We start from the raw sequence: 12,546 nt of genomic DNA, 5'->3' as shown, positions 1-12,546 counted from the left end.
TAATGCCTTTTTTCCTTTTTTTTTCTTCATAAGAAGATTATGTATTTGTTCTACTTTCTGTTGTTGTTCCAGAACAGTACAGTAGAAGCTAATTCCAATTTCAAATGTTAATGAAAATAAATTGACATGAGCTAAGTTTTCTAAAAAGCAGGTATTTAAGGTTTTTTATGTTGGCATAAAATTAGCAGATTCATTTTGTGTCCTTCTGATATTGGTGCCTCTTGGTTGTGTTTTCAACCTTTTCTGCAAGGTCATGAACGCTAGGCACTTACTTAGTAGTAGTAGTAGTATTTTAAGGAATGCAGTGTAAGTTGCATCTTCTGATAGTGGAAATAAAATTGTTTTTGCAAGACTGTAGGAAGGGGAATCAGCAGTGAAAATATGCCTAGCCACCATCTAGGTAACACATGTGGCAGGAAAGTGTGGTTCACTGGAGAAGTGCCGTTCTGAATCGAGGTTTCTAACCCCCGTATGACTTTAAAGATTGTCCATTTAAAACCAAAACAAAACAAAAAAAACCCAAACCAAAACCAAACAAAGTGGAGGGGGCAAGGGTATAGAGCTTCAAGTTTAATTGCAGCATTTCTTTGAATATACAAATCCAGAGCCTTAGCTGGGATCCCCTTTTAAACAAAGCCTGTTTAGGTACGTGCATGAATGCTTCAGTTGTGCAGTAAGAGCCAAATGGATGTACTGCTTTTAAGATCTGCCCTGTGATTCCCATTGAAAAGCATAAATGAATTTTTAATTCACACCTGTGGCTTCTGCACAAAAAAATATCCTGAGGAAAAGGTGTCAGACTTGATTGCTAGAAAATGTTATAACTGCATTATGTATCAAAATTATTATATTGGGTGACAATTTCTATTATTTTCACAAGGTCCATTCAGTTTAATTATAATTTACCACTCAAGTATAGCATTCTCTTCATGTTAATCTTCAAATTATTCTTGCTTTTGCTTTAATAGCTATTTATGAGTCATAGAAAGTACACCTAATTAATACCTCTGCACATTGCTACAATTAAACATTAATCAGATTTGATTTTTAGAGTAATGGGCTACCAGTCTTCTAATCTTCTAAGTTACGACCTGATAAAAATTTCATTACCCTAGTTATAAAGTTCTCAATGGGGAAGGAATTTCCATTTAGTGCATTCAATACTTAGTGGTGTCTTCTATATAAATTTTACACTCCTTCTACATCTTTATAGATAAATTGGCTAGAAAATCAGAAGTAGTGACACAAAGTAAACTGACCTTTTAGAGATAAGTTTTTTCAAAAAATGTTCACCATGAGCTTCTCAGAAGGACCTAACTGAAGCAATGGATGATGTCTTTTATTAGCATGGGATGACAGTGTTTAGTCAGTGTATTTCCGTCTTCCCTTTCAGATTAGAAGAGAAAGTCAGTAGATGTGAGCATGAAAAACTGCATGAACTTTCAAAACCCACCTTAAGAGTGAGTTTCACGCAGTTGGTATAAGCAGTTGAGCCTGGTGGGCTTGGCCTGTCTCTTTTTTGTTTGTTATGTTTTGTGGGTTTGGTTTTTTGTTTCGTGGTTTTGGGGGTTTTGTGTGTGTGTATGAACTGTTGGTTGGAAAGACAAAAAAAAAAAACCAAACCCCCCAAAAAACCCCACAAAAACCAAAACACCACAACCAAAAGTCCCGACGTTGGATTCCAGCATGTCGGAATGGACAAATGACTGACCTGTTCATCAGTGATTGCTGTCGAGCAGCTCATTGTCAGCAGCATAGAGGCATCCTGGGGCTGTGTGCTCCTCTGCTCTTAGTCTCTGCTCCTGCCTGCCACCACCGATTCCTAGACTTGGAGAAAGGCTGTTGGTAAGTCAAGAGATAGATGACAAGAAGTGGACAGGTGGAGAATTAACTTTATCGCGTCCCTGAAACTTATCTCTGACTCTATTAACTTGCTTTCAATGGTGAAAAATCCTTTTCAAATCCTTGGAAGTTCAGAGCAACAAGATGGAATGAGCTCTGTGTCATAGGTTAGCTCTCCCAGATCATCTGCAGCTTAGAGGTATTTCTTACGGTTTTTTCCTCAGAGAGCTAAACCCCTTCTCTTCATTCAATAAAAAAGGCAAAAGATAACTTGATCTAGGCAAGGGCACAGCAAAGACAGCAGATAACCTGTTAGAACAGCTTTTGGTGGTACTGGAGAGATTCCAACTTTTATTCTGATTCTGAACAGGTTTAATTAACCCCGTGTTTCCTACTCAAGCTTATTGCTTTGCCAGAACTAATTTGTTTAATGCTCTGGTGTTTCTACCCCATGCAGCAATAGAATTTGTTTTATTGAAGGCATTTTCTTACAAAACCTGAAGCCTTAGACTATTCAACCAGTTGTATCTATAAATCATCTTATCAAAATATTAGGACCAGTACTACTGGGGGGAAAAATGAGTTATGGAGCTGTCCTTTCCCTAAATTGAAAATGTGTCTTGGGTCATAACAAACACAAACATAAGCGGCAGCCTGTTTAAAGGATGGATCATATTTTGTCCCTGTTGTGCTTATGCAGAAAGGATGAAGTTTCTTGGTCCCCTTGTGGATGATGTTGAGTCAGAAGGAATTGGTAAGGTTTAGTGTGAGGTGCGAAGGGAGGGTTTGAGAGCCCTGCAGGGTTCTGTGGGACTTGGAGAGGTATAAATGAGCACTCATGAAGTGGTGGATCCTAAGCTGCTGCACACGAATGCCCTTGCTTCTCCACCCCGGCAGAGGAAAGGCTCCTTCGAGTGTCTTCTGCTTGTGAGCCGCGCAGCGTGGTTCTGCTCCATCTCTTGCGGGGAGCGGTGGTGCGTGTGTTCACCAGGGTGAAACGCGTCGCGGGCTCGGGTGTGCTGCGTTTGGGAAGAGACGGCTCATCCACAGAGAGCTGCCCCCCTTGGCTGGTCTGATCTTTGGGAGTGTTGCTGTAAACACCGCACGGGCTGTGGACCGAAGAAATACTCAAACATATAATCTTGAAACGTGCCCTTAAGCTGTATGATGTCCTTCAAGTGTATGGGGAGGATGCTGACTGTGAGTTATGCTGTTGTCCAGAACACATAATGTAGTGTAAGAAAAGAAAATATCCTTATTGCTGTGTTCTATTATAATCGAAAGTTGTCTGTTGCCATTTGCTTTGTTTCCCCCCTCCCCACCCCCCTTAAATTTTAAGTACAGGGGACTTATCTTTTTAAGAGGTAGCTAACAATAGTTCCCTTCTGCTACATTTCTATAGTAATATTCATGGTTATTTACTTATTTTTGTAAAGGTTCAGTCTCTCTCGCTATTATTTTATCCTTCGGGTACTATATCCTCGTGATTATATCCCTGCTGTGTTTGTGATCAAACCTCTGCTAAGCCCTATTCGTGAAGGCTTGGGTTTTGTTTTTTTTTTCCCCCCAAGACTTTAATGAAGACTAAATATCTGGTACATTGGTGAGATCACTGCAAAGTCAATCATAAAGAGGAGTAAGAATGTTTTTAAGAGGAAGAAAATGGATTCATTTTATATTTTGAAGGCTATTTGGAATAAGGGAGTAAAATACCATTCAGAAATTAAAAAATTAATGAAAAAATCCAAATTAGTCATTTGGCCTATACCATCAAAGAAAGAGCTCTGAGATAACTTCCCTACAGATCCCCAGAACTCCTTTTTCTAGTCTTGACATCTACTAGTTATTTCAAATAGCCGTGGGCACAGGGTAGGGCTTTCAAGAAGTAAAAATTTAATGTTACACAGCCCTTGTCTGTACCATATTTGCTAATACAAACTCATGCACTGTTCAGAGGCATCACTGGTAGGTAAAAGGAGACTTGCTTTTTGGAAAGGGCAGAGTACGTGCCCTGGCATGGAGACTTCAGCACTCTGATCTTGAATTCTTTCATGTGTTTTCTTAAAAAAAACCAAACATTCAGCATCTGATATGAACCCCAACAGAAAACAAGAACTGGCAACTTCATTTTTTCAATGGACGTTTCTTTCCAGTAGTTCCTAAATTGAAAATGTTGGGATGCTTTTTTTTCTCAATATATAGTTTATTCACCCAACCAGCATTAGCAGCCTAAAGTGAAATTGTTTGTTTTTAGTTCAGCCAAGCTGCTACCAAAAGATATATATATCAAACATCCTTGTAAAAACAAATAAATAAATAGACAAGGTCAAATTCCCTTCTGTGTGTGAGCTATCTGGAGGACCCAGGAAACCTTATTGCTCTGTTATTTAAAAAAAAAAAAAAAAAAAAAAAATAGGTCCACTTGCCAAGTTTTGTTAGACTTTTGAACAGTTCCATGAAAATTTTGGGCAGTGTTTTAATGGTCAAGAATTACATGCTTGCATTCTGGATTTACTGGAAATGCTGGTGATCTTTAAAAGTACTTTTTAAAAGGCACTTTTCTGCAAGTTTTACTCTCATTAACACTAAACCCAAATTTTATTACTGCTAGGAAAAAAATTACATGGTTTTTACTAGGGAGGGATTTTTGTCTGTTACTGCTGTTGTGTGATTTTTAAGGCAACTGCTCAAATGGGGTCATAAATAGGAAACTGATGTTATTCTTACACTCATACACATGATTTTCCTCAATGATCTGCCCTATGCTAAGATTTGTTCTTGCAAAATAAGTGCTTAGCTCTGCTTCTGAGTTTTGAGAGGTCACACTGACTTCACTTGGGCGATGTCTAAACCTAAGACTGTTTTTGTTTGGTTTTTTTTTTTCCAGGGTGTGGGGTTTTCTTTTTTCAGGATCAAAGCTTGAACTACTGTACCTCCCATTTACGTGTGCGTGTGTGTTTGTATGTAGTACATTGCAGTGTTACATGGACTCATAAATCTTTCTGGGCTGTTACCCTTGTATGTAAGAAACTAATGCACAGGAGGAATTTTTTTGTCCATCAGATGTTAATGCAAAGTATGACAGAAGAGTTATCGTTTTGCTTGGTTTATAGCTTGATTTATAAGACAAACCCCAAGCAGAAATGCTAACCTCTCCAGATAAAGTCAGTAATGTCACAGTTTTATTATTCATTGAAATGTCTCTAGGGCAGCAACCTCTTTTTTTATTACTTTAAATTAATTTCTGGAACTAAGCGTATGCTTGTGTGTTTGTCTCTCAGTTCTGAGCCTTGGGCAAGATGTAGGGCTGGGCAGAAGATGACCAGTACAATGCATCTTGATAACCATGACAGTTCTCTCTTGGCCAAGATAAAATACGGTTCTACCTCGATAGTAAATGAAAAAGATGAAACAGTGTAATGTTTGCTTATGCCTATAGCAGTAAGGTTTGTTTTTTTTTTTTCCTGTTATTTTCTAGTTGAGGAGGGCGATACCTTGTCCAGAAATGGCCTTTTGTTATTGTGGTAGTTTGAAAGGCACATTATGGCTGTTGGAAGCTTTTGATTTTCGAGGAAAAGAGTTTGATTTCCAAAGAAAACAGGCTTCTGTAATCATCCTGTCCATCAGTCGATCAATCCTATTTTCCTCCAACAGCATTTGAACCTTGTTTTAGACAAATTTCGTAGAAGCCTTTGTTATCAAAGGTACTAAATTCTTGCTTTTTTTTTTTTTTTTCTTTTTCTTTTCCCCTTTCCTTTTCTTTTGGTGAAAATCAGCAGCTCAGTAACGGAGGGAGACCTGTTAATCTCCCACTGGGAGAAAGGTAAAGAAAACTCAGATATTATCCGTTCTGTTTGGCAGTAGCTGAATGGTCAAGCGGTGTCTGAACATTTTTGGCTAGCTGGCCAGCTTGTGTGTAACTTCAGCCTAGGGAAGACATTTGCTGTCTTTTATTGACATGGCAGGACATAAGAAGATAGTAGGAGAAATAGGAAAACTAAATGTTTTGAGAGGCTGTGGGGGTCTTGAGAGGGGGCTGTTGACATGGGAGGGAGAGAAGAACATCAGTGACGAATCAGTAATAAAATGGCATGGTAAATTACGCTTACAGAGCAGTTTGAAGATTCCCATGAAATAGAAATGGTAAGCCAAGAGCAACTCTTCTTGTTTTCTTTTTTAGCTTGGCAAATTTTTCATTTTTGGACACCAAATATTCCTGTGATAAAGCAGCACACTAATAAGCCGAAATCCTACAGCGCATTTTGCATTTAAGTATTATTTTATTTTGGTTTTGTGAAAATTAGCAAGACTTGTAAGCCAGATTTTTTTTTTTACCCGAATTCAGCTGCATAAAACAGTTCTAACCCAGCAGCTATGCTGCATCTTTCCTACTTTCCTTTGGGGACCACACCTAGCCCAGCTTGCACCAAGCTACCAGGTAATATTGAAAATGGGATTACAAATGGACCAAGACAGCTATCACTGTAATATGTACTAACCAAAAAACAAAACAACAAAAAAAACCCTGGTGAAATCTAAAGCCAGGTTTCCAAAGTTTGTGGTATTGAGCTTAGCACTAAGTGTTGTTCAAAAGAATGGTTAATATCAGTTTATTTTACCAGGAGAAAAGAATCACATCAGCCTCAGGTCGTTGCAGGGGTGAATAAAAGTCTCTGTCACTTCTTGAATTTTCAAAACAACAGATACGATTGAGATATATGAAGCTGAAAAGAAAGTAGTTTCAAATAGGTTAAAATAGCTTTTAAAATTCAGTGGGTTTTATAGCTTGTCCTCAATTCTTAAGTACTTTGAATTATATCCACCTGTGATTGTAATAGCTTGAGTGAAGGTAAAAGTATACAGTACTACAAGTAGTGCTCAAATGCAAAATTTACACTATTCTCCCCGCTTTGCTGGGTCAAGACTATGTAAGCTGCAGGAATATTAATATATTGGAAGGCTGTATTGTACAGCAGGGGGGGAAATTAATGAGGCAGATTCAGTATGATTTTGAGCAACTGACAAAACTGGTTTTTAACTGCAGAAAGAGTATAAGTTATGTATGAAGTCCTTCCAGCTAAAAATAATAGTTCATACAGCTTCCCAGTGTGGGGGTCCAGTGAAAGTATTGCTGTGATGTACATTAGTAGACTCTTAGGTATTAGCAGAAAAGCTTCTAGAATGCATTGTTTATTGTTGCCTGTTTCTGTTGCTAAACCAAAATATTTATGGCAATATGTAATGAGCGGGTTATCATTCATAAAATATGTGGTCATAAAAATGAGAAATAGTGGGATTATTAGCGGCGTTCAGCAGTAGAGAGGCTGTCTCTTCATGGTTTCCTCTTTCTCTAGTCATTATCACTGCAGCTGTGAATGATAGTATTATATTTCAGTGGATTCACTAGAAGAATTTGTCCAGATAAAAAATAATAATTAAAAAAAAAAAAAAGGAAATAAAATGGTGGTTTTTTTTTTTATCCTGCCCTAGTAATTATGATTATAATTCTGACCGAGACATGCAGAATTTACTTTGGAATTGTTATTCTAACACATAATAGCTATGGTAATATATTGAAGAGAAATTGATACTCGCATAAACTGATTTTGTAACCATTAATTTTGTAGAACCAAATTCCTATTATATGTAGGCATAAGCAAACATTACATACGAGCACACTTACTGAAGTCGGCTCATATTGCCAGTGGACTATTTGCATAAGTAAGCATTTTGAGTCAACTGTTGATGAAATGGGCACACTTGGTCAAGTAAAAGTGCATGACACACCATTCTCACTGTTATTTTATTTGTGTCTTGGTTATTATTGAGTTTGAAATCTGTTTCTGTTAGGATCTTTAGACATTATCATCAACTCCTAAACAATTTGTGTTTCCCCACAATCATTATTTGGAAAAAAAAACAACCCACACCCCAACACTAAAACCAAAATAAATAAACAAACAAAACCCAGTAGACAGCAACTGCAAACTAAAAGTGCTTTCATGTAGAGGAATGATTCGTTCATTAGTAATTCTAATTAATATTAGTTGTAAAAAGACAAAGACTCTAATTGTGTTTTATGAAAAGGTTACAAAGGTACAAAATGAAGCTAAACATAGACATAAGGCATATATTTTTCAGAAAGCCTCTTGAGTGGCCAAAGAGGTTATATTCTCATTTCCAAAGTCTCCTGTGGAGATTTTCAGGGCTGCAAAGGCTAGAGAGTTGTCAGATGTTCATTGACTTTCAATGAGTTGGTTTTATTTATTGGTCCTTGAAAAATTTTGCTTTTATTATTCTAGAAGCTGTTGATATTGAAGAGATTTATGATCATGAGAGCCCTAGTCGCTCTTTCTAAATAACTTTTCTGAATTATATGAATTGGAACAATAGCCTATGCCTGCATGTAATGAATAACAAGATAGTATTAACAAAAATTAGAGAGCATAACATATGTAAACTAATAGCAGTGTACAGCTTTTAAAGTCTATGAATAAATCTAGTACCAGTTATTGTAGACTACTGTATGATCAGCCCAGGTTAGCTGACTTTTGTGGGCATTACGGCAGAAGTGCTTTGTGGACAAACATTTGAAGGCCATATGAAATGTTTTAGGAAGTGCTACATGCTCAGTGAACAATTAGGAGAAACAGCGGATGTTTTTTAGGGAAAATGAAGAAGAGGAGACTCATGCTTGGTTTCCTTGTGGAGTACAGTGATATGGCTGATGGGAGAGACTTGGGTCCATAGAAGGAGGGAATAAGTTCTAGTGAAGGCAGAAGTAGGTAATGATCTGGCCAGAGTTCATGTCTTACTGGTTAAGTGATTAATAAATACATCTGGCTTTGTCCATCTCTATCTGTATTGAGTGTTATTTTCAGTGGAATTGAGCTATACTATTTACGTACGGTTTTGAAAACTTTAGTGTTCCTGATGCTTTGGAGCTGGGTTGAAACACGTGAAGTACACTGCTGTACTTCAAACTTACCTGAATCAGTCACTGGGAAACTTAAAGCTGATATTTTAAGGTATGCAGCCTGTGTATATCAGATTATTTTACATATATTTATTTTCAAGCTGTGTGCTTTCTTATTTGGCTTAAAGTTGAAATCAAAGCATAAATGGCCAACAAACTGTTCTAAAATAGCTTGGTTTGGCAAACAACTCATTGTAGCTTCCCTTCCTTTGATAAAATGCAGGTGCTTTTGTATGTGTTGCATTTCTAATGGTTTTTGGTAAGCCAGGCAGAAGGAAGGGTGCTGAAATGCAAGTTGTTTTAGAAATTCCTCACTAGGGTTTCTGTGCTGACTTGTTGAAGCCAAAATTTATCTTGGGGAATTTACAGGTTTTGTCAACACCTGCAGTGATGGTTGCTCACGTAGAGGGTGCTGTTTCTGGTTGGCGCTAGTGATGGAGCGGACGCTTGTCCCGTTGAACAGCTAATAGACTCAGAATTAGGCAATCACCCAGCAAACAGCAGACAAAGGCTCGATTTTTTCCTTCCATCTTATTCTAACTTCTCCCACATTCCTCATAGACATTCTCATTGTCAGACTAATGACATTTCTGGCTGCTTTCAAAGTTTTGACTATTTTATCTAATTAATCAACTTTTAACTTGAGCAGGATCTGAAAGTTTCTTTCCTGAACATGGATATTTCTTCTCCGGCTTTCTCTGCACCCGCTAATTCATGCTTTTGTTCCTACTTATCTGACAGCTTTAAAAACTGAGCTATTTCTGTAATCTAGGAAGTTAAATGTTTTATCGCCATTCTAAATTTGTATGGATAAGCATTTGACATGGAGATTTATGATGGCAGTGCTAAGAGACTTCTAACTATTAACACGCAAAGGGCTGACACTTGGACACTGAAAATATCTTTGTTATCAGTGTTGCTCTTCCAGTGGTGTGGGTTTTGGGGGAGGAAAGGTGTGTGTGCGTGCACATCTGTAAGCTAATAAGGGGTTAGTTAGGTGCAGAGCAGCTGTGGTAACAGCATGTCTCTTTATTTATTGATGAGAAACCTCAGGAGGAAATGGTGTGGAATAGAAAATCAGCTCAGCTGAAGTCAGTGTCAGATTGCAGGAGATAGCACGTTTTGTGATATACGTGGTGGCGAGACCCAACAGGGTCTGACTCGCCTCTGCCTCTGCAAGGTCACCGGCTCTGACAGATTTAGTGTGAATTCCCTGATTCCCCGACACGTGGCCTTGTCCAAATTTAAGTTGTAGTGGCAGTTTTGATTTAGATTGCAGATTTACACTCCTCATCGAGTGCAAACTGGTGGGGATTTGGCCGGAGTGGAGCTGTGTTCAGTCTTGGTGTGTAGTCCCTGTTTGATGTATGGTCTACATCTTCATTAGCAAGTAATGCAGCTCAGGAATGGCAGATTTGTAGAGAGGAATGGTTGGTGCAGGGGACTAAACCAACACTACACCTATTTCAGCAGATTTTTCTTCAGGCTGGCATTAATCTGGTTCAGTAAACTGAATGTCCATTGGTGACACTCCCGGAGTCCAGTTTAGCTTTGTCCCAAAGATACCTACTTTATGAACACTTAGACGCGATGCTTTGGTTTGCATCTCGGGGAAGGTGGGAACAAAAGGGAGGTTTGCTTCAGCAGTGGAGCCCTGATGTGATGTAAGGCAGTACCCAACCCCATCCCCTCCAGAGGCTTGGTGAGTCCTGGTGGCCGCTTAGCTGTCAGCCACCTCTAGTAAGGTGGATATCCCTCTCTGGACAGGCAGGGCACTTTTTTTTCCAGAAATGACATCCTACGGTTTTCTAGGGCAGAAACTAATTTCTATAATGAGTAACCCAAAGAAACAGAGGATTAAGGCCTTTCCTGATTCTGGTGGATGGATGGAGGAAAAAAATTTCCTTTATTAGCACAACTATTGACTTCAGCAGAGAATTCAGCTCTATTTTATGATTAATATCACTTTTACTAAAGCAAGTGTGAATTTCCAAAACGCTTGTATCGGCGTAAGAAAAATGATGTTGTGTAATTGTTTTTTATGACCAGTGGCAGCTTGCTTGCTGACATATTTTGCATTAAGATTTTTGACAGGTGGTCAAAATGAGGCTATAGTTAACATATGTCTTGTTATATTTTGCAGGTACTGTGGTAATATGTGTGTGTGTGTTAAACTCCTACAAAGATCAAGTGACATTAATGCTTCACAAGTTTCAGATACTGGATTCAATTCAAACTCTTATTCGGGCAAAAATTATTCCTACAGGCACAGAAGACCAGTGGTAGTTCTTACACTTTCTACTGGAGACAAAATTGCAGAATTTTCTAGAATTTGCAGTTATATTTGAAGACTTTGGGACAGCACAGAGAGAATGCATAAGGAGTCTAATAAGCCTTTTTCTGAATATGACATCATTGTTGATAGCAAATGTGAAAGGATGTTCTAAAAATGAAAATTAACTGTAACAAACAGTTAGAAGAGCTACAATAATTGAAATGTACTAATGAAGCTCTGTATTTTGTTCATATTACGAACAGTCAAGAATCATGCATAATTCAAGAATGCAATCGCTAACAGTAGGTTCACATAAGATCATTTAAATTTGTTTCTCTGGACATGAGAAATTGATCTTTGAAGTGATCCCTGATGAGGTTCTGCTTGGTCCTGTCAGCATCTTGGGAGGAAAGTGTTCTATTTTCCCTCTTGCATCAGTGAATATTTATGGGATGTAAAATAGGAATAACTTTAATTATGTATGGAGAGGGAAATATATGCAGTCCTGAGCAAGACACTTCACTGTAAAATCTACCTGAAACCCTGACAGGTAGTAAGTATGCTTATGCACTAATTTAAGAATTAAGTTTTTCTGACTGTTTTGTGTGTGTATGTGGACATACAGGTGTATATTTGAGTGTGTATGTATTTTTTTTTGTTTTAATTTTATTTTAAAAACTCTCACTAATTTTAATAGTGATGACTATGTTGCTGTTCCTTTTGTTATAATGCCAAGAGAGACGCCTACAGTAGTTCGCAGTCTAAACAGCTAAGGGACAATAAATATGGGAGAAAAGGAATACCATCATTTTCATGTGGATAATGAGATCGTGCTTGGTATTGCACAAAAGCTACACAGCAAAACTCTGAAACAAACTTACCTGTTCTCACCTTTAATGTCCAGCCCTGTTCAGAAGACCAAGCTGCTTCCTATAGAAAATACTTAGAGAAGTTATGTCCCCAGCTGATTTTGCGTTCACAATTGTTTCACCCATACTTTCCTCTAAATGGTAGAAGTTATTCCCTCCATCTTCTTCTTCTTTTGGGATATTACTTAGAAAATGGCAAGTTTCCCAACATAGACAGATACTTCAGTCTATGGAACTTCAAAGATACTCTTATTTTTGCTTTCATGTTACATTATTACAAAAATGATAGATTTTTTTCATGTGAACAAAGCGCTATGTACCAATAAGTGACAGGATTTGAGTTGCACAGCAATTAGCAGCTGGCAAGTTAAGTGAATTGTAGAACCAGGGCCAGTCTGTATTAAGAGCATTCAATAAGGAGAAAATTTGGTGAAGAAAACTTGGTGAAAAATTACTTGAAAGTATGTCATTGCATCTGAATTTCGCAGGAGAGGTACAGTAGCAAAAATGACTTTGAAACAAATAACTGACTTGTATTAAATAACAAATCTTGCGGATTTGTTTTGGAGAGGGGAAAAAAAAAT

The 12,546-nt window shown here is 37.8% G+C and overlaps 1 protein-coding gene across 1 annotated transcript in view; it reads left to right on the top strand.

The window, feature by feature from the left end:
- NRXN1 (neurexin 1) overlaps positions 1-12,546 on the top strand; it is a 472,728-nt gene that overhangs the window by 265,369 nt on the left and 194,813 nt on the right. The window lies entirely within an intron of this gene.

Source organism: Charadrius vociferus, unplaced genomic scaffold (assembly GCF_000708025.1).
Source record: "Charadrius vociferus isolate BGI_N301 unplaced genomic scaffold, ASM70802v2 scaffold411, whole genome shotgun sequence".
Taxonomy (NCBI): domain Eukaryota; kingdom Metazoa; phylum Chordata; class Aves; order Charadriiformes; family Charadriidae; genus Charadrius; species Charadrius vociferus.
The sequence above is the reverse complement of the archived record's forward strand: the minus strand, read 5'-3'. Positions and strand labels throughout refer to the sequence as shown.